Raw genomic sequence first — 26002 nt, 5'->3', positions numbered from 1 at the left:
TGTCGATCTCATTTTTGAGACGTTTGTATTCCTTTTTGTCTGTTCGTTTACTGCATTTTTATATTTTCTCCTTTCATCAATTAAATTCAATATTTCTTCTGTTACCCAAGGATTTCTACTAGCCCTCGTCTTTTTACCTACTTGATCCTCTGCTGCCTTGACTAATACATCCCTCAAAGCTACCCACTCTTCTTCTACTGTATTTCTTTCCCCCATTCCTGTCAATTGTTCCCTTACGCTCTCCCTGAAACTCTGTACAACCTCTGGTTCTTTCAGTTTATCCAGGTCCCATCTCCTTGAATTCCCATCCTTTTTGCAGTTTCTTCAGTTTTAATCTACAGGTCATAACCAATAGATTGTGGTCAGAGTCCACATCTGCCCCTGGAAATGTCTTACAATTTAAAACCTGGTTCCTAAATCTCTGTCTTACAATTATATAATCTGATACCTTTTAGTATCTCCAGGGTTCTTCCATGTATACAACATTCTTTCATGATTCTTAAACCAAGTGTTAGTTATGATTATGTTGTGCTCTGTGCAAAATTCTACCAGGCGGCTTCCTCTTTCATTTCTTAGCCCCAATCCATATTCACGTACTACGTTTCCTTCACTCCCTTTTCCTACACTCGAATTCCAGTCACCCATGACTATTAAATTTTCGTCTCCCTTCACTATCTGAATAATTTCTTTTATTACATCATACATTTCTTCAATTTCTTCATCATCTGCAGAGCTAGTTGGCATATAAACTTGTACTACTGTAGTAGGTATGGGCTTCGTATCTTTCTTGGCCACAACAATGCGTTCGCTGTGCTGTTTGCAGTAGCTTACCCGCAATCCTATTTTCCTATTCATTATTAAACCTACTCCTGCATTACCCCTATTTGATTTTGTGTTTATAACCCGGTAGTCACCTGACCAGAAGTCTCGTTCCTCCTGCCACCGAACTTCACTAATTCACACTATATCTAACTTTAACCTATCCATTTCCCGTTTTAAATTTTCTAACCTACCTGCCCCATTAAGGGATCTGACATTCCACGCTCCGATCTGTAGAACACCTGTTTTCTTTCTCCTGATAACGACATCCTCTTGAGTAGTCCCCGCCCGGAGATCCGAATGGGGGACTATTTTACCTCCGGAAAATTTTACCCGAGAGGACGCCATCATCATTTAATCATACAGTAAAGCTGCATGCCCTCGGGAAAAATTACGGCTGTAGTTTCCCCTTGCTTTCAGCCGTTCGCAGTACCAGCACAGCAAGGCCGTTTTGGTTATTGTTACAAGGCCAGATCAGTCAATCATCCAGACTGTTGCCCCTGCAACTACTGAAAAGGCTGCTGCCCCTCTTCAGGAACTAACTGCTTATAGCATATTTATATCATGAAAAGCTTCTCCTGGAAAAATTACAAAATGGGTTATTGAGTTAAAAAAATGTTATATTATGCTGAAATGTAGTGAACTTCAAATTAACAGGTAATGAAACGTGTACTCAACATGTCTGTACTCTAGCTGTCTTTTCCAAAACATTCAGTCATTATACTATGCGACATAAGACATACTGTCAAAAGGAACTGCAACAAATACTTAAATAACTACATAGCATTTCTTTACTAACAGGAAATATATAAATGTCATCATTATCATCATCTGCAAAGAAAAACTTCATTATTCATATTACCATAACTTCATCATTATCATCACCTGCAAAGAAAAACTTCATTATTCATATTACGATATTCTTCATATAACTATTCATCATCATTTATTATCATCTGCAAAAAAGAGACACTTCATTATTCATATTCATATTACCATTTACATCATACAACTATTCATAGTATAGAGTTTCTTATTTCTAGCATATTTCATCACTAAAAGTAACATGTGTAGTTCTGTCTGACAGCTTACATCAATCGCCTCGTATTCTGAAAGAAAAATAATTAGTTAAGACTGTTATTATACAGTGTGCATAGTATATTCTTGTTGATGCTTGTTTATTCTGATCCATATACTCTTCATGATACAGTACTGCATTTTCTTTCATTCATTCCGATGGTGAAACTTCCATTCCATAGTAAACCACTGTGGTTTGTTTAATTTATTTCTGTAACACGGTATTGCTTTCTGAAAACGATGAATATGAATTAATATCTTGCATTTAAATCATATACTCATTAAATAAAAACTTGTTTCTAGTGATATAACTAAGCATACAGCATAGCATGACAGAAAACGTATTATATCAAAAACATAGTTTTCAAGTGCAAAAAATGTACACACAGTACCATAATGTAGTAGCAAAAAAGTAAAACAGTCAAGATGTTGAGATATCATAAGGCAAAATGTCAATTTCAACTGGTGTTTGTTACATCTTAAAGATTTCATAGTGCATACAGAGAAAAAATCTACTTTCGATAGAAATACAACCATTCATGCACCAAAAAATGGAAAATGTGCACTGTCTGATATAAGACGACAACAAAAGCGACCTGCTAACCTTACCTTGCCGGGCACTTGCCAGGAAAAAATATTATCGTCAGTAAGTGGTCATATAATTATCTGTAAATGGCATTACACTGTGATAAATCGTAAACTATGTTCATTCAATAAAGGGTTTAATGTTGGAAATATGGTGATTGCCGTTGCTTTTTCTGGTTCTCAAAGTTTCAACATGTACTACATTGGGGAGAGGAATGCTGCGAATTCTGTATGGACCTGCGTATAGAAGCTCAAATTTACTGCATCTGCTCTTTCCTCTGCTGGATAAATAGTGTGTGCGTACCAATATCTTCTTTCCTATGTGAAAGTCACGGCGTGTACAAACCTGTTTTTGCTGTCTTCTCCGGCGCTCTGCGGCACGTTTGATGTTGTTGAGTGCAATGTCAATTATTTCGTGGTGGCGTAATCGACGAGATGTAGGAAGAGATACTAATTCTTTAATTTTGTTTGGTGGTTCAACATTTTTCAATATAACAGTCGGAGATAACATAGTAGATTCATTTGGTATGGAGTTAATTACATCCTGGAGTGAGAGTATGTGTGCGTCCCAATCAATATGTTTTTTTAAGGCAGTATATTCTACATAGTTTACCAATTTCTTTCATCAGTCGTTCAGAGAGGTTCGAAGAAACATGATACCTGGATATATAGATCGGAGAAATGTTTCTAGCTCGTAACATAGTGTCCATATCGCAGATCGAAATTGTGGTCCATTGTCGGAAATTACTTTCAATACATGCCCTACATGAAATAAAAAATGTTTTACAAATGCATTCGAAATAGATTTAGCAGTAGCTTTGCGCAACGGAGTGAAGGTAACAAATTTCGAAGTGAGTTCAACAGCGACAAAGGTGTAGCAAAAACCTCTATTAGTTCTGGGAATCGGTCCAAAAATGTCTACAGCGGCCATGTGTCTCAATTTAAAAGGGTACAATAGGATGTAACGGAGGAATATGTGAAGTCGTGTCTGATTTAGCTTTCTGGCAGATTTTACATGACGCTAAAACTCCTAGAATACGTTTCTCCATGTTGCCAAAATAACAGTTCTGTCTGAGTATAAGGAAACATTTTCTGGCTCCATAATGAGTGTAACTTAAATGAGTATACCAAATTAATTTGTTAACAAGTTCGTCAGGAATGCATAGTAACCAATTGTTGCTGTCAGGGTGAGAGCGACGAAACAATGTTATTGCGTACAGTGTAATGGTTTCTGATGGTAACATTATTCCTATCTTGCCAAAGGTGTTTAATTTCTTTCCATACGTTGTCTTTGCTCTGCTCTTGTGCTATGTCTCGTAATGACGACGAAATAAAATTTTCGAATGAAACTTGTTGAATATACATGACGCTAAAATTTGCTTGGCAGAAGTTGGTTGCGATGTCTTGCTGATTGTTGCTGAGAGAACGGGATAGTGCGTCTGCTACAACATTTTGTGTACCGGGAATGCGAAAAATTGTAAAATTAAATTCCTGTAAATAAAATTTCCATCTGCTTAACCTGTCATGTGCAAATTTAGCTGAAAGTAAAATTGTATAGCTCTATGATCTGTGTAAACGGTAGTATATCTTCCATAAAGAAAATGCCTAAATCTCGTAAATGCCCATACAACACATAATGTTTCAGTTTCTGTAACAGAATAATTGCGTTCAGCAGGTGACAGAATGCGACTTGCAAAGGCGATGTTTTTAATTACTGTAGTGCCATTTTCTTCGATTTCCTGAAAAATGTGTACGCCTAAAGCAGTGTTAGAACTGTCGATGGCAATGGAAAAATTTCTGGTAGGATCTGGGTGTGATAAAAGTGGTGCGTTCAACAAAGCTTGTTTCAGATTGACAAATTCAGATTGTGCTTGGCCATCCCAGAACCAAATAGCGTTTTTATCCGTCAATTGGCATAATCTTGGGGTGTCTAAAGCAGAGTAATGAATAAATTTACGGAAAAAGTTAATTAATCCCAAAAAGCTGCGTAGTTGTCACTTCGTCGTTGGAACAGTAATGTCACGTAAAGCTTGAAGTTTTTCCGGGTCAGGCGCAATGCCTTCTGATGAAATTACATGTCCAAGAAATTTTATAGAGGTTTTGCCAAAGTGTGATTTGCTAAGATTAACTGTCAGCCCTTGTGCACGAGAAGTTTGCAACATTTTTTTAGAATCAAATTGTGTTCAGACCAGTTAGCTTCTGCGATAAGGATGTCGTCTACATACGTTGTGATTCTGTCTTTTAGTTCTGTCGGAAGTATAGTATTCAAATCGCGAATAAACGCTGCTGAAGAAATTGTTAAACCGAACGGTAATTTACAAAATTGATAACAGTCACCAAAACAGAGAAACGCTGTGTGCTTTCTGCAGTTCGGATGGAGCTGAATTTGTCAAAATCCCGATTTCAAATCTAATGTGGAATAAATAGCAGTACCATGAAATTTCTGTAAAAGTTATTCTAGTGTCTGTGGGCGATCTGTTTCATTAATAATAATGTCGTTGACATGACGCGAATCAAGTACGAGGCGAAGTGGTCCATCCTTTTTCTTAACAATATGGAGCGGGTTTATGTATGGACTAACTGCCGGTTCAATAATACCTTGGTCAAGCATAGCTTGCAATTCTTTCTTAACTTGTTCTCTGTGAATATACGGAATTGGGTAATGTTTGGCTTTAAACGTGTCGTGCTGTTTAACTTGAAATTCATACATGAAACCGGACATAGTACCAGGGATGTTGTCAAAAACTGGAGCTTGCTGTAAAAGAATTTTGCGTAGCTCTGTACGTTCGTCGTCTGTATTTGCACTGCTCTGTTTAACTTTATCAGAAATCATTTGCATAACGTCATAGTCGGCTTCGTCTGGTGTATTGTAGTTGTGAACATACGTATCTGTGAACAATGTGGAATGACAGTCTATGTTACGTGATGCAGAAATGATCTCTGTCCGATTAATTGTTTGTTCTTCTGCAGATAAAGAGTGCTGAAATTCTAATGCCAGTTGTACATTTTCATCCTTTAACATTAAACAGGAATTTTGAAAGTCAATAATTGCGTCGTGTTGTACCAAAAAATTCGTACCTAAAATAACGTCTGTTGTCAGTAAGGGAACAATCCAAAATTTGAGTGGAACGTATGACCTGCAGTACAAAATTGTAAGTGTGTCTGTAATTTTACATCTACTCCTTTACCAGATACTGCTCCTTTTACTTCAGTTTTGCCTAATGGTAACGTAGGATAGGTATTCTCTTTGTTACATTCGTTGAAAGTTTCTTCATTTATAACTGACATAGGTGATCCAGAATCAATTACTGCTGAAAATGTGGATGATCCGATCTTTACTTCAATGACAGGGTGGGAAACGGTTTTTTGAATAACTGGTTTTTCATGCAAAGGAGTGTCTCGGATGTCGTCAAAAGTAATAACATTTTCGTGAACAACATTCTGCGTGTCAAAAGTAGTGCTTACGTTGTTGGAAGATGCAACCTGTACTGTATATATCAAATTCTTTCTGACGTGCTGTTATTTGCGGGCGGATGCTGTGGCATCTCGACTATTTGTACTGTTCTATTATTTCTTCCTGGCGTATTAGGTTCGGAATGATACCTACTGTCTGGTTTATTCATGATAATCTGTTGTTGCGGATGATTCTGCTGTTGGTAAGACCTACTGTTATTAAATGTACGCTGAACATTGTGTTCACTACTTTTACGTCTGTCATGATAGTCATTGCTATACGGCGCGTTGCGATAGGAATTGAAATGACGTGTTTTCTTTACGTACTGACTTCCTTGTTGCGGTGCGTTACTGTTTGGTGGACCCGACGCTATACGTGTAGGCGGCGAAACATTAAAGCTTGGTTGACCTTGCACATTATATTGTTGGTTAGGTATGCTAACCGGTTGGTTTTGTTGCTGTTGTGGGGAAAAAAACCTCTATTGTTGCCAAAATGTGTCTGCGATTGCTGATAATTTTACATGTACTGATGATTAAAATTTTGTCTGTTATTAAAATTACGCTGGTAGTTCTTGTCGCTTCGGGAGTGTCTAAAGAAAACTGTCACTTTCGGTAAAATTTGTCATATCAGGGTTTCTTTACTCATTCCTAATTCTAGATAGATCGATAGTTGAAGAGCTGTTTTGATAGATATAAAGGATAGTAAAAGAGAAGGCAGCAGTGCAGAAAACTAAAGATGAAATAGCACTACTACGGCTCGGGGCCCTGTGCACGCTACGGCACATATTCATCGAAGTGTAATGAATCCCCTGAGCTCACTTACGCGCTGCAAATAATTTTAAGTTTCTGCATTACAGGCAATGCCGCTGAAAAGTCAAAAGCAAATTGTTGTATCCAGTCCAAAGCGTGAATCTGTTTTCTGTCGTTTTTAAATTTCCTAATGGATAGAAAGCGCTTGTAATCTAAATTATCGTCTCTGAATGTCTGAGCAGGTTCAGGATTGTGTGATAATCTGTGTGTGACTGTTCGGAATGTAAGTCACGTACTCTCTGTAAATTACTTAAATTATGTGTGAATGTGACAAATGTTCAAGATGTGGCGTATGCTGTGACGTGTTAGAGGCTGAAACATTTTTCATTTCTGTCACTTCTTGCTGTAAAGACGACACTTTTCTACGCAATGTATTATTGGACGAACCTATCTCACTGATTGTCTGCTGTAAGTTTTGGAATTCGGGTGTTTGATTGAAAGAAATTGGTGACGTATCGTCTGATTTGGTATCATTGTTATTTTCGTCATTTTTAGTGTCACAAGCATCAATTTGGTTTTGGATTTTACGTGTGGTTTTGTTTAATTTCTTAACGTCTGCTTTGATGGCATCGGGATCCTGTATTAATTCTAATTGTTCAAGTTTGTCGGTCACTGTCTGAAAGTCTACTGTGTGTGTGTCTGTTTTTGTTTTAAGATCAGAGATTTCATCATGCAATTCGGTGTTCAACTGTTTGATATTTTGATTTCATCTGATACTGCAGCAATGTTGTTGTCTACGTATGATTTTGCTTTCGTAAACAATTTACGCTTATCTTCCTGTCTCTGTGCAGTTATTGTTTCCATGACTTGTTTCTTTACTTTGTTCTGTTCCTGTATAAATTTACGGTAACGCGTTTCACTATTTTGTAGGTGGTGATTAAAACGTTCGTCAATTTGGCTGTTTTGTTGTTCAAATTTCGTATCTACTTTCGCATCCAGTGAAAGTTCTGATGACATTAATTTAAACTCATCGCGTAACTGTGTTGCGTTTTCAGAACATTGTTTAGCGACTCCATTAATTTCATCTCTAAGTAATTTCGTTGTGGCTGCATGTGTATTACTTGATTCTTGTACAACAGATCTAATTTCGTCACTACTGTTCCTAGCACAAGCCTTAATTTCCTCACGTAATTGTTCTTTAGTATCATGACATTGCACGGCAACGGCTGCAATCTGTTCATTAATCTGTTTAAAGTTCTCATTAATTTGTTTGATCGACCTGTCGTGTTTTGCATTCGACTGTTTGAAACTTTCATTAAGTTGTTTGTTCGATTCATTAAGGTTATCGTGTTTTTCATTCAACTGTTTGAAATTTTCATTAATTTGTTGTTTGAGATTTTCATTAAGTTGTAGCAATAATGCCATAACTTGATCCATGCCAAAATTAGCAACTCTATTTTCTGTGCTGTGTGATGGTGTATCTGCAAGTGTCACGTTCTGTGTAACCATTTGGTCACTGTCTGATTCACGAAAAGGTTTGCTAATTGGATGTGCACTGTTGGTCACTACATCGGAATCAAATAAATCTGACGTACTTTGAGTACATTGTTCACCTTCGTTAGAAACAAGTATCTGTTCGCTACGTAAATTTTGCAGATCAGGCGTGTCAAATTGGACAGCCTTCATTGTAACGGAAAGCGCCGCGTCATCAATTGTCGTTAAATTTACAGTGGACACAATTGAATTTGTTTGCTCATCATTTAGATTAGAATCATTACTGGTGGTGGGTACGCACTGATTGTCTCTAACTGGAGGATTATCATCAAGCCACTGAGTATCGCTAGTATTATCAGTCAAATTATTCAAGCCGCCTTTTTCACTCATTACGGATCGCGATGTACTTTTAACAGTTTTTCGCGGCGTTTTCACAACTCAAAGTTAAGCACAAAATCAAACAAAGACAAAGCAAAAATGGAACAAATACAATTACAACAAAGAGCAATAAATTGCCGATGATCTGTGAAAGAAAGAGTGACAAGTTAGTAAATGCGTTGCACCAGATGCAAACCCCATTTAACATTAAGTAAATAAGAGCAGATATATAACTGACTACTTCTCAGAAATTCACAAAAATACGATCCTGGCAAGTTGTCGACAAGTGTAACCTCCCAACAGAAAAATATTCCGTAACCTCCCAACAGTAAAAACAATATAATTATTTATTTCATTCACATTCAGCGTAACCTTCCAATAGTTTATTATTCCGTAACCTAGGAATAATAAAAATGTGACTCACTTAAAAACTTTCAATAACAGACTGTGAATTTAAACTGGTAAATTTTGGACGTCAGCAGTGCTGCGTCATGGCCCTGAAAGATCCTTTTGAATAAATTGAAAATTCTTACCTCAATGAAGTCGCCGGATAACGCATATATATCTGCTCTTACAATAAATTTTTGTGGCACAGCCCAGTGCAATGCTGGCCGATAGATTTGTCATGTATAAAAAGAACAACTGATTTTTCTTAGCAATAATCGGGATGACCATGGATTGGGGAAATTAGTTAATTGTTTAAATTCAAATGAATGATTGTCAAAAGTTACTTTTTATGAGAAAGATTATTATTAAGAGATTTTTTTAAAACATTTACATTGGACTTGATGTAACAATACTAAATATGCGCGAGGCTGCTTTTTACCTTATACTACAACGCTCAGGCACCGCCATCGCTCCCACGACCGCCCCAGCCAACTCCACACACGCGACTGCTACTACTACACAATTCCTACTGCTCTTACTGCATACAACACTACTCTCTGGTCTGAGATTCTCTTATAGCTTACATATCGCAGGCAGCGCGTGAGCAGTCCATCGAAATTACATCTGCTCGAATGCGCTAACAACAAATTCCTTAGTAATGGACCTCTTACAAATTATTACAAAACGGCCACAGCTAAATGAGCCACCCGCTATGAAGTACTTTTTTCGAAATATTTCTCCAGCGACTTAGGAAATTTACAGGAGAGAAACAAGAAGTACCAATTACCCGTTACTATAACTAAATGACAACAGCACTCGCCCGTCTCCCGGATCAGAATTACACTTTTAACATATTGCAATACTTCCTTACGTGTAAGGCCGTGAAACACGTATTATTTAATATTACAAGAAATACAGCTTATATTGCTCTGCACTCTCAGTGGGCTCTTAGCAAAACATAATACAACAGATTGGAAACCACGATGACATAGACTGGTAGACTCCCTAGAACAAACCGAATACCTTCTTTAAAGAACTTAGTAAGACAGATGCTTACCGTTCTAACACCGACGCAATCCGCTCGAAGTAAGTTGGTCACATACCATAGCAGGAACCGCTGCGAGACAGAGTGCAACTTCAAATATACGAGCCAACTGCTGTCCCCTCTACGGCTCCTCCCAAGGCACACCACTGTACAGGTAAATCCAGCCGCTATGCCCCCTAGCTACTGAACAATCTCGTAGGATCACGCCTCTTGACAGGAAACTGAATCCTGTTCCTTAAGCCGTCGGTACGCGGGATGAAATAGTCAACGTCGACGTGGCGCTCTACGATTTTTGTGACGTAACTTCCTTCTATTTCTCGTTGAGGAGACATTTCTTAACGTGAAACACAAAATGAGTTGTGCGATATTTCGAGAAAGTGCCACGTAAAGTACAACTAACGGGAGACAAGAACGCTCCCTACTTTACAAGCAGAAAGCAAGATGCTGTACTGTATTTGTCGAGTGCAGTAGATGCCCATATTCGGTGGGTTCTATGTCGTATGCTACACCCAATGAATTTATGTTATTTCTAAACAACAGCATATTGAATTTCTTGGGAACGAATCTTTATTAGTACGTTTTGTTGTAATAAAGTGACGGGAAATGCATATTGGTGGTTAAAGAATTTTCTTACATACTTATTTTCGCGTTATAGCTCACGTGGTAGGAGATTAAGCCGTTTTAACGCAACGACCCATTGAAGGTGCATGAAAATGTGTCTTTGTTGTTAGAATTTGCTATAATTCAATGTCAATAACATTCCTGCGATTTAAGACTTAACAAATTTGTAACATAAAACACGAGGTCAATAAATCTTGAATGTACATGTATCTTTCATTTCTGTCTTATTACACGTTCACGGATATTGAAGAACAACACGACTACCAGGCGGTCAAGAAAGGAAATGTGCGTTTTAATAAAGCTAATGATCGTCCATTTTTTGAAACAGCTATGTGATGATCGAGCCAATTAAAGTCGACAACTGACACTGGAGAACGAAGAAAGCGCAGAATCACGTTGAACAGCTCATTCTGTGTGGCGACGGCACTGTCTCTCTCGTGACGTGGGATATCACGTCTGCATGCACGTCGACGTTAGCTGCCTCGTCCCGTGTGGCTTTACTACTGGCTGTCAACTGCACTCCACGTAGCAATGGTCTCCTGCACTAGGCCAAACCCGGAAATACAGCTGAGCGTTCTTGCCGAGAACAGTGTACTCACACTGCTTGCAGACCAAAGTACAGCTACTTGTTACCGCACGAAGAACACTGTCGCCAGAGGGCAGTACCCACGCATACCCATCTCTATATTCCCAATGTTCCGCCTGCACCCTGTTGAAAACCACCGAGAATCCACCTATCGATTGAAAGGATACAACCCGTCTGACTTGTCTTCTTCCATTTATACTAAATTTATCTGCCCCTTGTCACGACAGGCGATAGGGAGGACACTTTAGTTGCTTCTATTTAAAGTCTCATGCCAATTATTTATTACAGGGAAAAGTATTTTATAAAATTTCAATGGTCGTCGGTAAAGGGGGGTAGTAGTAGTTCTAGTCTGTCTATAAATGAGAAATACAGAGCTCGCGCACTGCTCTGAATTCGGCAGGTGTGTGGTGGGCACGCAGAGCTTTGTGCTGGCTAGCGCGTTTCAAGTGGTCACCAACATAAGCGTATGGGATCTACCGGTCCTTTTCACTGATTAGTGGTTAGCAGACTGTGACACGACTCGCCTCTTGAGTTGGCCGAGGGCAGCAGTTTCAAGTGCTTTCTGGGACACCGCAGTTTATCGCGGAAAAGTACAAGTCTTGGAATGTGGTTTGGCACTGGGAAGTTCAGAATTGTTAAACTACGCCCTGATTCGCCCATCGCCGGCTGACGTCGTACGGGAATTTCTGAGGCAAACTAGGGAGGAAGACGTGCTCTGGTTGGCCCGTGACTGGCGACATTCTGGGGTGGGAATTTGTTAGGGGTGGCATTGACACGCTATTGGCGGAAAAGAGTACAATTTTTCCTCATAGGCGTTTACGGACAGATTGGCGCAAACTGCTGGTGGAAGGAAAAGGAACATACGATATTGCAGTGTCGGTGTTATTCTGATTACGATGCTCTATGACGACCAGTCGTTACGAAACACATCAGATGAATTCGCAGTTGTGAATAGTGACTACCATCAGCTGTAGAATGGAATGGCGACAATGAAAATTATGGTTGACGACATATGGAAGTTTGGGTCTGGCCGTGAGTCGTGCACGGATAGCCAAATGGTAAGACGATCGCTCCCGATAAGTGGGAAATCTGGGTTCAAGTCCCGGTCCGGCGCAAATTTTCGTGGTTGTCATTCCACTCTACAGCTGATGGTATTCACTATTCGCAATTGCGAATTCATCTGAAAAAGGAACACTCTTGGTTTGATGGTGGACGGGGACAGGTCACTGGTTCGAGACGTCGTGGCGCTCGGATGTGTTCGTTGCCTGACGAGCGATACCGATTCTTCACCACGACCGCGGTCCTCCACAGCAGACTGATGAGAGAACGGAGCAGCGCGGCGCCCTAGATAGGGGTTAATGGTTAGATAGGAAGCGAACCATTTCCGCAGCTCCGCTAAACCCGACTCGTGCTGTAATATCATTTGATACGGTATTCAATCGATCACTGGCGTTTCTAAATTAATCGTTGAGGTTGTAGTGGATTAATGATTTCATGTGCAGCTAGGACACGCTACCTATCCCTCCTCTTGCCTATCTTGCTAGTTGTCACCAGCAATTAACTTAGTTTTTCGTATAATGTTGATGCCAATACTTTGTAATCATTTAATATAACAGATAATCGGTTTATGTTTCATTCGCATTTTATTTGAAGAAGCACATAGTTACCTTCAGTTCACTAAGTTTTCTATTGTTTGAACGGATACTTCAGGATAGCGATACCACTGAGTAGTTAAAGCTAACATGGAGTCGTAAGGGGAGTGTGACTGAGTCTGGGTAGCTCGATTACTCTAACAGGCTTCAGTCTCACACACCGCGGGATATTACACTATAAAGAGCAAATATCTCTTACTCGCCACAGGCTTAATCAACAAATCGTGTACTAGCTCGAAGTCATATTTCTCCTGGTACAGTGTAGCATTTTCTTAAATATAATTCATTCACTACCATTGGTCAGTTCAAACTTATATCATTTCAGAGCTCACCTAGTAAAAATCAAATTTGCCGTTTATGAGGTCATGAACGAGGTGAAATATTTCAAATGGTTCAAATGGCTCTGAGCACTATGGGACTCAACTGCTGTGGTCATAAGTCCCCTAGAACTTAGAACTACTTAAACCTAACTAACCTAAGGACATCACACACGTCCATGCCCGAGGCAGGATTCGAACCTGCGACCGTAGCGGGTGAAATATTTACATTTAAGTAGCAACCTAAAGTGTTATGTAAGTATGACTGTAAAATTAATAAAGAAAGGAGCAAAATTATAGTATTCTAATGTAAGACTGATTGCACACATTCTGTTAATAGTTTGTGGACAAAATTGAAATCTGCATCCAAGATCTGGATCAGAATCGAGTAGCGTATGTACAGTGCCCGTTATGAAACAAATCTTTGCTCATACAAGTGACTGATATCCTCGTTCTATTCTCTGAATTCTGAATTTAACTGATCGCTGAGTTTGCTCACTGTGCACAAAGACAACGCTGTCACAGCGAAAACAACAAACTTAGGTGTGCACCACGTTATGTGTATTATTAGTGAGGCACTTAACCATGGAAAAGTTGTAGCAAATTTAAGCGATCTTGGAATCTTAGTTAAGACTAACATTAAGATATTTATTTCCACCACCATCTGACAAAAATCGCAGTAAAAATTAACAGAGGAAAAATTTCTCTAAAATTCGAATCAGTTTATAAAATGACGCTAAGACTGCGAGGAGGTACCAAATGTGTTAAAGGGTGTACGGAGAAAGCGCAACAAAATCTCTTCTAGTCAGCTCACGAAATCAAAATTGATACAGTGAGATGCCACAAATTATAAACAAACTTAGACATTATGAGAGACCTTAGTAAAGAGAAATCACATCAGATTTTAGCGACAGTGGGAATGACAGTAGAAACACTTAATGATGTTTTAAGAAATACTTTTTACTGATTCAGTCTCTTTTTACTAACATTTGTTAGCACGGCACGTTTCGGCAGCATGTTGCCGTCAGCAGGTGCATTACCATTATATATACTTCAAGGTAAAGTGTGGTGATTATTTGCTGAATGAGCCAGTGCGGTTTATGTACAGCAATTTAACCCTGTAACTTAACGATGTTATACAGAGATGAACTGGCACTAGAATGCAGACAAGGTTGGGGCGGTGAGTCTCTGAAAAAATTCCAGGCGCCAGCCATCCCTCAGGAAACGCATGGCAGAGCGATAAATCATCCCCAGCCAGGCGGAAACAGGGCCACCACCACTGGGATCGGGTTGAAGATGTGACGTCGCTCTGTGGGCGGGCACGTGCTGTCAGAGAGGGAGGCCTTCTACATATACAGCAAGCACACACGCCGTGCAGTCCACCCACAATTTGGCCGCTGATGGGCCGTAAAAAAAAAGTACCACTAACCGTTCTTACTCAGACAACAAATAAACTGCTTCACTTCTCGAAATTTTTAAAAGAAAACTGTCAATGCGAGCAAATCACGTCATAAGACTTACAGGAAATCAAGATTTGATTCACAGTACGGCTCACATCATTTTTAGATCGGAGTACTCATATTCTCAAATATTTTGTAGTGTTGGGTATAACAGCTTTTACATTTACACCCTATGCTAGGCTCCAACACACAAATAAATTTTAAAATAAAGAACCAGAATTTCCCTGTGTATGATCCGCCTATTTTCGTCTAGTCTTCTTCGAAAACGTTTCGCTTTAATCAGAAATATCCCTAATTTTGATCCCAAAAATAAGAATAATACTGGCGATCACTATCACTCGCTAATAATTATCTCCAGTACAGTGGAAACATAAAAATTCTAACCACAGGCTGTCATCAGTCAACACGGATTTAAAAAACATCGTTCTTGTGAAAAACAACTAGCTCTTTACTCACACGAAGTGTTGTGTGCTATTGACAAGGTATTTCAAATTGATTGCATATTTCTAGATTTCCAGAAGGCTTTTGACACTGTACCACACAAGCGGCTTGTAGTGAAACTGCGTGCTTATGGAAAATCGTGTCAGTTATGTCACTGGATCCGTGATTTCCTGTCAGAGAGGTCATAGTTTGTAGTAACTGACGAAAAGTCATCCACTAAAACAGAACTGATTTTTGGCTTTCCTCAAGGTAGTATTGTAGGCCCTTTGCTGTTCCTCATCTATATAACCTATTTAGGAGACAAACTGAGCGGCCATCTTAGGTTCTTTGTAGATGATACCGCCGTTTATCGACTAGTACAGTCATCATAAGATCAAAACAAATTGCAAAAAGATTTAGAAAATATATCTGTATGGTGCCAAAATTGGTAATTGACCCTAAATAACGAAAACTGTGAGGTCATTCACATGAGTGCTAAAAGTAATCCGCTAAACTTCGGTTACACGATAAATCAGTCAAATCTAAAGGCCGTAAACTCAACTAAATACCTAGGAATTACAATTACGAACGACTGAAATTAGAAGGAACACATGGAAAATGTGAGGAAGGCTATCCAAAGGCTGCGTTTTAGTGGCATGACACTTTGAAAATATAACAGATCTACTAAAGAGACTGCCTACACTACACTTGTCCGTCCTCTTTCGGAATACTGCTACTTGATGTGGGATGCTTACCAGATAGGATTGACGGCGTACACCGAGAAAATTCAAAGAAGGGCAGCACGTTTTGTATTATCGTGAAATAGGGGAGAGAGTGTCACCGAAATTATACAGGATTTGGGATGGACATAATTAAAACAAAGGAGTTCTTCTTTGCGGCGCAATTCTCTCACGAAATTTCAATCACCAGCTTTCTCCTGCAAATGCGAAAATATTTTGATCATGCTGATCTACATAGGGTGAAACGATCACCGTAACAAAATAAGGGAAATCAGAGCTCGCGCGGAAAGATACAGGTGTTCGTTTTTTCCCACGCGCTGTTAGAGATTGAATAATAGAGAATTATTGAGAAAGTGGTTCAATGAACCCTCTTCTAGGCGCTTAAATGTGATTTGCAAAGTATCTAAGAAGATGCAGATAATTAGACAATATATTTTGACTAAACAAGAGGGAAAAGGAATGAAACACACCGTTCTTCTTCTGACAATCCAGGATTATGCTTAATGGTCTGTTCCGGCCTCACCGTTTCTTCCTCGGCCTTTCCACACCCATTCTTCCAATAGGATTGTATAGCGTAACACCGTTTGTCGAGGGATTGCCTGAGGTGACATACGTAATACGTATAGTCTTTCCAGCCTTGTTTTCGTTGGATTACTTTCCCAAATAAATGTTTTCCTTATTTCTTCATTTCTTATATTTGTCTTCTCTTCTGCAGCCTTCCCTCATCGAAGGAACTTCATTTCTGATGCATTAACATATCTCAAACACCTATAAAATTTCATCTAGGTTTAGAATCTCATTTTATCGTATACCTAACTACAGTGTCCGGCATTGCCCGGGGTGTCTAATACCTTCAATAGAAAGTGATTGGCCCTCTGCCTTGCTGATACTCATAGCGAATGCAAGCCGCTTGCGATACTACAGTCACTTTAAATTGAAGGACATATCTGGATCACACCGGCGTCAATGGAACGCGACGAATGAGTTCTACTTCACCTGTACTAAAAGATGACTAGTTGCTCCATCTGTTGTTACATTTTGCGATAAGTATCTCATTGTGTTTTTGGATAATTCGTCTTCTATTGTTTCAGCTGAATTTTCATTGTTTCAAGTAGGGCTGTGTCTGAGTACGACTAGAATTGTTAGAACAGTTTATGTTGCAATTCGACAAATTTTAGTTCCTGTTCAATTTTTTTATCGGCCCGCGATCTAGTTACTTTTGTTTACACTATTTCCATGAACTGTCTTAGCGTCTGTATGGTACCGTGGATTTTAATAATAGAAGTAAACGTGAAACACAGACTAAAATATCTTATAGGGTACATGTCTGTCATATACAACAACGGCAACTAATCAATAAATAACAGTATGCAATCATGTTTCTGTCAAATTCTCGAGCTTCCACTCGTCATGTGATCTACTGACGTCCGATGGTACTACCTCCAAGGCGGGTATTGCTACTGTAACGTATTCTCGCGATAGGAATTACGGTCAATTTCCCACTATATGTTTCGTTTGTTGGGCTTTTAATTTTTCAGTAATTTTCGTCATTGTTTCGCTGAATGTAGAAATTTGTAGTAAATCGACAAATAACTTTGAAGTAGATCGGAGATATTTGGCAACAACGTTTCTCCACTATTTTTATGCATATATTTATATACTTTATATACTGAAATACATATAGCCTACGTCAACTCGAATGTTCATTAGGAAATCGTTTAGAAATTTAAAGTAAACCGGCCAAGAACTTTTAGCTTTAACTATATGAAGATGGTATCTGTTCTTTCAGACATGTCCAAAAGAACAGATTTGGCTTACTTATACGACAGAGTGCACAAGGGTACCAAATGTCAAGACTAGTAAACCAAAAACGAATAAGAGTGCCCTCCGCAAACGAGTAGTCCAAGACATTTGCAGTCACTGTCGGTACAGTAAGAACTTCGTCCAAAGCACTCGCAAGTGAAGTCCGTCTCAGGACAGGTCCCAAGCACCAACCATACATGCCAGAACATCGGCCCAAAGTCCAGCACCCGTGTGCTTCAAACCTCTTCAGAAACAAAAAAGTATCCGTTTTCCTGCAACGTGCACGAACGACACCACATTCACGCCGTCTTGAGCTAATCATAGGGCTCTAGAGGCGCTAAATCTCCTCTCCCACACGACAGCACAAACTCATGTCGAACCAGTGCAAGAGTTACAAAACCTGCGTCTCTGGGAAAAAAGGAAACCGCCAATTACTGCCTTTCTTAAGTTTTCATGGAGGGTAAGATGATTTTTTCCAAAGTTGCGTCGCTTGGCACGGCAACAAGTGAATATACACAATCTTAAAGATCATTATCTAAATCGCCTGTGCCTTGGAGCTTGTTAGCCCTAGCAATGAAGTGTAATAAAGATTCTATCTCCAAACGTTTCTCAGACGCCGGAGATTCTTATAGAACGGAGGCAGTTGATCGAAGTGGTTCACAGGCCTATTTGCAGTATTAGCGAACATAAAAACTTGTTAATATTTATTACACGTGGCTCTGCACACAATGCCTGGTTTACGACCACACTGTGTGGACACGTTCCTTCAGTCCGTCGCCCCCAGTCCTGGCTTCGGCAGCCGCCAATGCATTGTCCTGCTGGAGACCTGTCTCGATGAGGGGCAGCTCTGTCTGCTCTGTACTGCTGTGGGCCTGTCCAGCAAGATTTCCTGAGGGATGGGCTCGCCACCAAGCTAAGGACCATAAAAATACCTCATACTTGTACCGCCCTACCAGGGTCCACCAACATCTGCTCAGGCAGTCTCGCTCAAGGTGCGTTAGGTTGTAACAAGATCTTAAATAATTTTCAGTATACGAAAAATAGGTGAAAGAGTAGCTTGCCCTCTCTCAACCTGACCACGTTCGAAGCCCGTGGCCCGTGAACTCTGAGCCGGCCGGGGTGGCCGAGCGGTTCTAGGCGCTACAGTCTGGAACCACGCGACCGCTACGGTCGCAGGTTCGAATCCTGCCTCGGGCATGGATGTGTATGATGTCCTTAGGTTAGTTAGGTTTAAGTAGTTCTAAGTTCTAGGGGACTGATGACCACAGATGTTAAGTCCCATAGTGCTCAGAGCCATTCTTGAACTCTGTGGAGCGCCCCAGTCGGCTCTTTCACGATGTCTAATGACTACTGAGGTCGCTGATATGGAGTACCTGGCTGTAGGTGGCAGCACAATGCACCTAATATGAGAAACGTATGTTTTTGAGGGTGTCCAGATACTTTTGATCACATAGTGTAAGTGTTCAGCCAAACCTGCAGTCTTTGGTTTGCTCTCTCCACGGTATTATCTATGTGACTGTTCCAGTTTGTTATTCGTAATTGTAACCCCTAAGTATTTAGTTGAGTTTATAGCCTTTAGATTCGCGTGATTTCTCGTGTAACAGAAATGAAGCATATTCTTTTTAGTGCTCATATTTTTCATGATTTAAACGTATTTTCCTACTGACTAACGTCTCAGTTGTGTGACAGGATTCGTGATTTCCTGTCAGAAAAGTCACTGTTCATAATAATTGACAGAAAGTCATCGAGTACAGCAGAAGCAATATCTGGCGTTACAGGCGCTTGAGCATTGCTATGATTTCTACGCAATGGTCTAAACGTTCTTTTCATCTCAGCGAACGAATAATCATTCTTGAGCAATGCACTCGTGATTAATTCTGCGTCGAGCAGCTCTGGTTCTCAGATTTTCGATGCTCTATTCGCCAATGTTTTTACGATGCCTCTCTTTTGTTGAGAGTGGTGGTTCGAATCCCAGTGTAGATAACGATCCGTGTGCGATGGTTTTTGGTACAAGTGTGTAGCCCAAGCTACCATATTCTTTCTTGAAAACTAGCAAATCAATAAAATTTAACCTTCTGCCTGCCTCCTCCTTCATGGTAAACTGAATCTTCGGATTGGTCCCGTTCAGATGTTTGTGAAAACAATCCAGTTCCTGCCTGCCATGTCGCCACAAAACAAACGTTTCTTTGGAGAAAAGAGCGTTAAGACCACCGCTTAGAAATCAGAGATGCTCAAGCGCCGGTGAAATCGAAAGTTTTCCCACCATTCATTAAGGATGTGACTGACGGCATAGGAAAAATCTTGAAAAAGCGGAACATCATGGTAATCTATACACCCACACGGAAGATACAAGATCACCTAAAAGCGGCCAAGGATGCTCGCCAACCGCTGGAAAAAGTTGATATTTATACGATTCCGTGTTGTTGTGGGGAGGTGTATGCGGGTACTACAAAACGGTTGGCCGGGGTGGCCGAGCAGTTCTAGACGCTGCAGTCTGGTACCGCGCGACCGCTACGGTCGCAGGTTCGAATCCTGCCTCGGGCATGGATGTGTGCGATGTCCTTAGGTTAGTTAGGTTTAAGTAGTTCTAAGTTCTAGAGGGGACTGATGACCTCAGAAGTTAAGTCCCTTAGTGCTCAGAGCCATTTGAATCATTTTTGAACTACAAAACGAACTTTAAATAAAACTACTAGAAGAAGGAGGGCAATTGCAGAAGAGGGGAGACTGACGGATCAGCTGTTGCGTAACGTGCTTTGAAGTCCGGAGACCACCACATTCATTTTGATAGGACTCAAGTACTGCCAGCCACTAGCGGATACCATGATGGCTGTGCAGAGGTCATAAAGATTGTAAAACACTCCAGGAATTTCAGAAGAAAGAAGGATAGCGGGAAACTGTATGACATTCGGATTCCGGTGCTGAAGGAGATTTATACCAGTCTTTCACCATGGGATGATAGCAACAGCGGACGACGGGAGTCGACAATAACAATTGCACTCGCGTATTCAAAACATGTGACATCACGCCACTGGGTGGAAGCTCGAGTAAGCGGAATTGTGCAGTAGTCAGTAGCGATCCAGTGTGTGAATCGGACATCAAATGGCTCTGAGCACTATAGGCCTAATTTCTGAGGTCATCAGTCCCCTAGAACTTAGAACTACTTAAACCTAACTAACCTAAGGACATCACACACATCCATGCCCGAGGCAGGATTCGAACCTGAGACCGTAGCGGTCGCGCGGTTCCAGACTGAAGCGTCTAGAACCGCTCGGCCACTCCGGCCGGCCTCGGACATTAAAAGAAGCTATGATCCCACTTGAAAATGTCCTCCGCAGATGGCTGCAAAACGTCGGGTTTTAAGGTGAAATCCATTCGACCACGGCATAATAGCCCGGAACATTTTGTTAATTATGATCTCGAAGCTCGCCTTCAGTTCTGCTGCTCCCATGTCAACTGGCAACTTCGTCACTTTCAAAACGTGTTATTCACGGACATGTCCAGATATCCTCTGACGCAAGGTGACGGCCGTGTTCACGTGCGGAGACCTATGGTGAGCGGTACTTGCCTAACGTTGTCTAGGAAATCTAAAGAGTTCTACGGTACTGTGATTTTGGGAAAGCTTCAGTGTTGAGAGCCATACGGATCTTGTCCTTTGTCGCCTTACCGTCAGGCCGAACATCGAACAGGCCCTGTGGGAACATGTGGTGGCTGCTGTGACGGCTGTGACCATGAATTCCTTTTAATGGCAGGGCCTATGTGGCGGGCGTCAGTAGTGATGTCTTGCGAAGCCTGGATGTAGAAGTAATGGAACGCTGGTGATTAATCCCGACGTGAACCCAATCATGTATATGTGGTCGTCCTGTTACACCACAGACTCTCCAAGAACTGTTATGGGCCCCCATTGAAGAATGGGAACGGATACGACTGTGTCAGCTCCATAGACATATATAGCGCGTGTCAGACAGCGATAAACTCTGACGGAGAGCACACATGTTCCCCAAATTCTTTTGGATATTTTATAATCGAACCCTCTGTGTTTTTAACTCTCAGAAAATTTCTGTTTACTGTGTAGGAAACAGATGGTCTACACAGAGTCTACAAACTGTTACAGATTTTATGAGATGTATATGAGCAATACGGAGTTGAAGACAGAATTACTTTCTTGATGGATGGAGCGAGCGATGGAGTCGGAGAAATAACGCAACTTAATATCAGAGGTCCGCTGTGAGGCGTCGCGCTTCCGTCTCTATGTGAAAGTTAATACTGCAGCAGGCAGGAGAGCTCTTTATGTGTGTCGCTGTGAAATGCCTTTATTACAGGCTTTTATCTCGTGCCGCGACGTATATAGAATATGAAAGAATTTTTAATATTGCAGATTTGTTAATACTGCACACTCGAGGCCATGCGTCCCTGAGTTCTGTCTCCTCTTCCCGCTTTCAGCGGCAGCCCATTCCCTCGCGCACTTCCTGCAGCATCCTAAACACTCGTATCTCTCACTCTCTCGACATGACGGCTTCATCTGCCCGCATATACAGGGTGAGTCAGCTACGAGAGACCAACCCAAAATATATTCCGAAGCGGTAAACAGACGGAGGTGCGGTTGTCACCTAGTAGTGGCGGACGATGTTTTCGCCAACTTCGTGAAATATGGAAGTAATTCTTTACTTTTACAGCTGCTGAGGTATGAGAGGAACTGAGTCTTGAATTACATACTTCTCTCAGTAGCTTTGGAAAGCGCCTTCGAAGAAGACGTCAGCGACTTGCCGTGTGTGGAACTATATGCACAGTTACATCTATGTCTAGATACAAAATCCGCAAGCTGCCGTGTGGTGCAAGGGGGAAGGTATCTTGTATCACTGCTAATTGTTCCCTTTTCTGTTCCACTCAAAACTGGAGTGAGGGAGAAAAGACTGTCTACATGTCTCCGAACGAGCCCTGATTTATCTTGGCTACGCGATCTCCCAGGAGTATGCGGCATCCACATCTGACGCTCCTCAAGCCCCTTCTTTACCTTTCAGGCGTCGTGACAACACTTAACGCGAACGTCATTAGTATTCTGTGGTGGCCGTTTAGCTGTCACACAGAACTGCAGCTCTGCTCATTTACGTCTGATCATGGCTTATGGGTTCAGATGGTGTATGTAAGATTCTTTATAGTAAGGTGGGCATATCATTTTGATTTTTGTAAGTTATCGGTGTGCAAGTCAGAGGGAGAGCAAGTTATGTTACTGTTAAACAACCATTGGTGTTGTTGTGGCGCAGTCTTTGCCTCTGCGCGGTCTGCTATACACTCCTGGAAATTGAAATAAGAACACCGTGAATTCATTGTCCCAGGAAGGGGAAACTTTATTGACACATTCCTTGGGTCAGATACATCACATGATCACACTGACATAACCACAGGCATATAGACACAGGCAACAGAGCATGCACAATGTCGGCACTAGTACAGTGTATATCCACCTTTCGCAGCAATGCAGGCTGCTATTCTCCCATGGAGACGATCGTAGAGATGCTGGATGTAGTCCTGTGGAACGGCTTGCCATGCCATTTCCACCTGGCGCCTCAGTTGGACCAGCGTTCGTGCTGGACGTGCAGACCGCGTGAGACGACGCTTCATCCAGTCCCAAACATGCTCAATGGGGGACAGATCCGGAGATCTTGCTGGCCAGGGTAGTTGACTTACACCTTCTAGAGCACGTTGGGTGGCACGGGATACATGCGGACGTGCATTGTCCTGTTGGAACAGCAAGTTCCCTTGCCGGTCTAGGAATGGTAGAACAATGGGTCCCCTCGACGATCACAAGTGGTGTACGGCCAGTGTAGGAGATCGCTCCCCACACCATGATGCCGGGTGTTGGCCCTGTGTGCCTCGGTCGTATGCAGTCCTGATTGTGGCGCTCACCTGCACGGCGCCAAACACGCATACGACCATCATTGGCACCAAGGCAGAAGCGACTCTCATCGCTGAAGACGACACGTCTCCATTCGTTCCTCCATTCACGCCTGTCGCGACACCACTGGAGGCGGGCTGCACGATGTTGGGGCGTGAGCGGAAGACGGCCTAACGGTGTGCGGGACCGTAGCCCAGCTTCATGGAGACGGTTGCGAATTGTCCTCGCCGATACCCCAGGAGCAACAGTGTCCCTAATTTGCTGGGAAGTGGCGGTGCGGTCCCCTACGGCACTGCGTAGGATCCTACGGTCTTGGCGTGCATCCGTGCGTCGCTGCGGTCCGGTCCCAGGTCGACGGGCACGTGCACCTTCCGCCGACCACTGGCGACAACATCGATGTACTGTGGAGACCTCACGCCCCACGTGTTGAGCAATTCGGCGGTACGTCCACCCGGCCTCCCGCATGCCCACTATACGCCCTCGCTCAAAGTCCGTCAACTGCACATACGGTTCACGTCCACGCTGTCGCGGCATGCTACCAGTGTTAAAGACTGCGATGGAGCTCCGTATGCCACGGCAAACTGGCTGACACTGACGGCGGCGGTGCACAAATGCTGCGCAGCTAGCGCCATTCGACGGCCAACACCGCGGTTCCTGGTGTGTCCGCTGTGCCGTGCGTGTGATCATTGCTTGTACAGCCCTCTCGCAGTGTCCGGAGCAAGTATGGTGGGTCTGACACACCGGTGTCAATGTGTTCTTTTTTCCATTTCCAGGAGTGTATTCTCAGTTGAAGTGTGGTAGGAGATGGACGTATTCAGTAGTGATGTGTGGACATGTAATCGTATCTGTTAGATAAAGAAAGATTTATTGTAATGGACATCAAGGATGAATATGATGTATACATTGAAAGGTGAAAAAATATTGTCTTTGAATAATGTTGTTTTGAAGAGAAGAAATTTGAAGTAACACTGCAGCACTGCACAGCTAGTTGTCGGAATGATTATTGTGAACTAGTTAACTTTCTTCACTTGCTCAGAGCTGAGAGAAAGACCACCTCACTTCCTAGAGTCCGGCATTGACATACCAACTGATGTTTTTAAATCATTATTCACTTTGTTAAGCATAGTACTGTTTAGACCGGTGTTAAGTGTGAAGGTCTCTATGTTTTACTCTGTCTTTTTGAATACATACTACATTCTAAAATCGTTGTCTCGGAATATTATTTAACAGGAATAGCTACTTTCCCCACTCTGCTGTTCACAGAAGGTTTATCATTACGCATTACCAAACTGCACCAATTGTCATGCAATAGTTTGAATACTGTTTCGAAATTTTATTTAAAAAATAGAAATCTAGCTTAGCTGCTACCTGCTTGCTGTTTCCCTTTGTGCTTTCAAGAAATCTGCAACAATGTTATCAAGACGCGAGGTAAGTGGAAATTTTGATTAGGGCAAGGTAATTGTTTTACAATAGTCGCAGATTTAAAATAAAGACAAGTTGTATTCAGACAAGTTACAGTTCGATTCCGCCGCAGACCTGCAGAATTTTTGTAGTGATAGGAAGTAGTGCCGCGAAAATCATACTACAAACCCAGACCGGTGGGGCCGGATGTGGGAGTGGGGGTGCATTTGAAGATCACTTTTGAACGTTTTTCTTGAATAACTCGAAAATTACGGTCTCTAGCGAAAACGTATCCTGGTACAAAATTTAACTACATTAAATTTCCTCCCATAAGGTCTCTTCATTTTTTTTCCTGTAGGACTAATAGTTAGCGCGTAACGAGCGAGAGAATATGTAAATTCCGCTAGAGATTTTTGAAGGCCAGATATAGTACTTCGGGTTGCAGAAAACGACAGCAATAGGTGTAGGTCAATCACCCATATTCGAGCCTTTTTGGTCTTCACCGAACAGCTTAGTCGAGCACTTACAAACTGTAAAATTCATGTTTGTGTGAATTGTACCTAAAGATTTTCTGAATTTTAACAGCATAAAATAAGCAGTTACATCGTTGTATTCGTCAGGCCATCTGACTACAAATCTACTGTGCTTCTAATGGTTAAGTCTGGATCGAACTGTCGACGTAATTAATTTTAGCGTAACGTTTACAAAAGAAGTTTTTCTTTCATTACACTTACGGGCACGTTTAAATTAATAACGTTAACGAAATAGCTCACTATGCTCGTGGCGTAATAGAGTCCAAGAAAGGTCAACTATTGCGAATAGTTCGTGTAGCCAGGAATTTTTGTCAGCGGTAGGGGGGAAAGCCATGAAGAACATACTAGAAATCGTGAGTGGTGAGGGATGCGCGTGAGGGTGGAGGTGCGTTTGAAGGTCACTTTTGTAAGTTTTTCTTGAATAACTCGAGCACTGAGGCCTGAAGCGAAAACACATCACAGTACGAAATGTAACTTCATTAAATTTCCACCAAAAAAAGGCCGTGTTCATTTTTTTCTGTAGGACTAGTCGTCTGCACACAGGGAACGAGAGGAGTTTCGAAAATCTCGAGCATGGTTGGTTGGTTG

This window comes from Schistocerca cancellata, chromosome 6 (assembly GCF_023864275.1).
Source record: "Schistocerca cancellata isolate TAMUIC-IGC-003103 chromosome 6, iqSchCanc2.1, whole genome shotgun sequence".
NCBI lineage: Eukaryota > Metazoa > Arthropoda > Insecta > Orthoptera > Acrididae > Schistocerca > Schistocerca cancellata.
The sequence above is the reverse complement of the archived record's forward strand: the minus strand, read 5'-3'. Positions refer to the sequence as shown.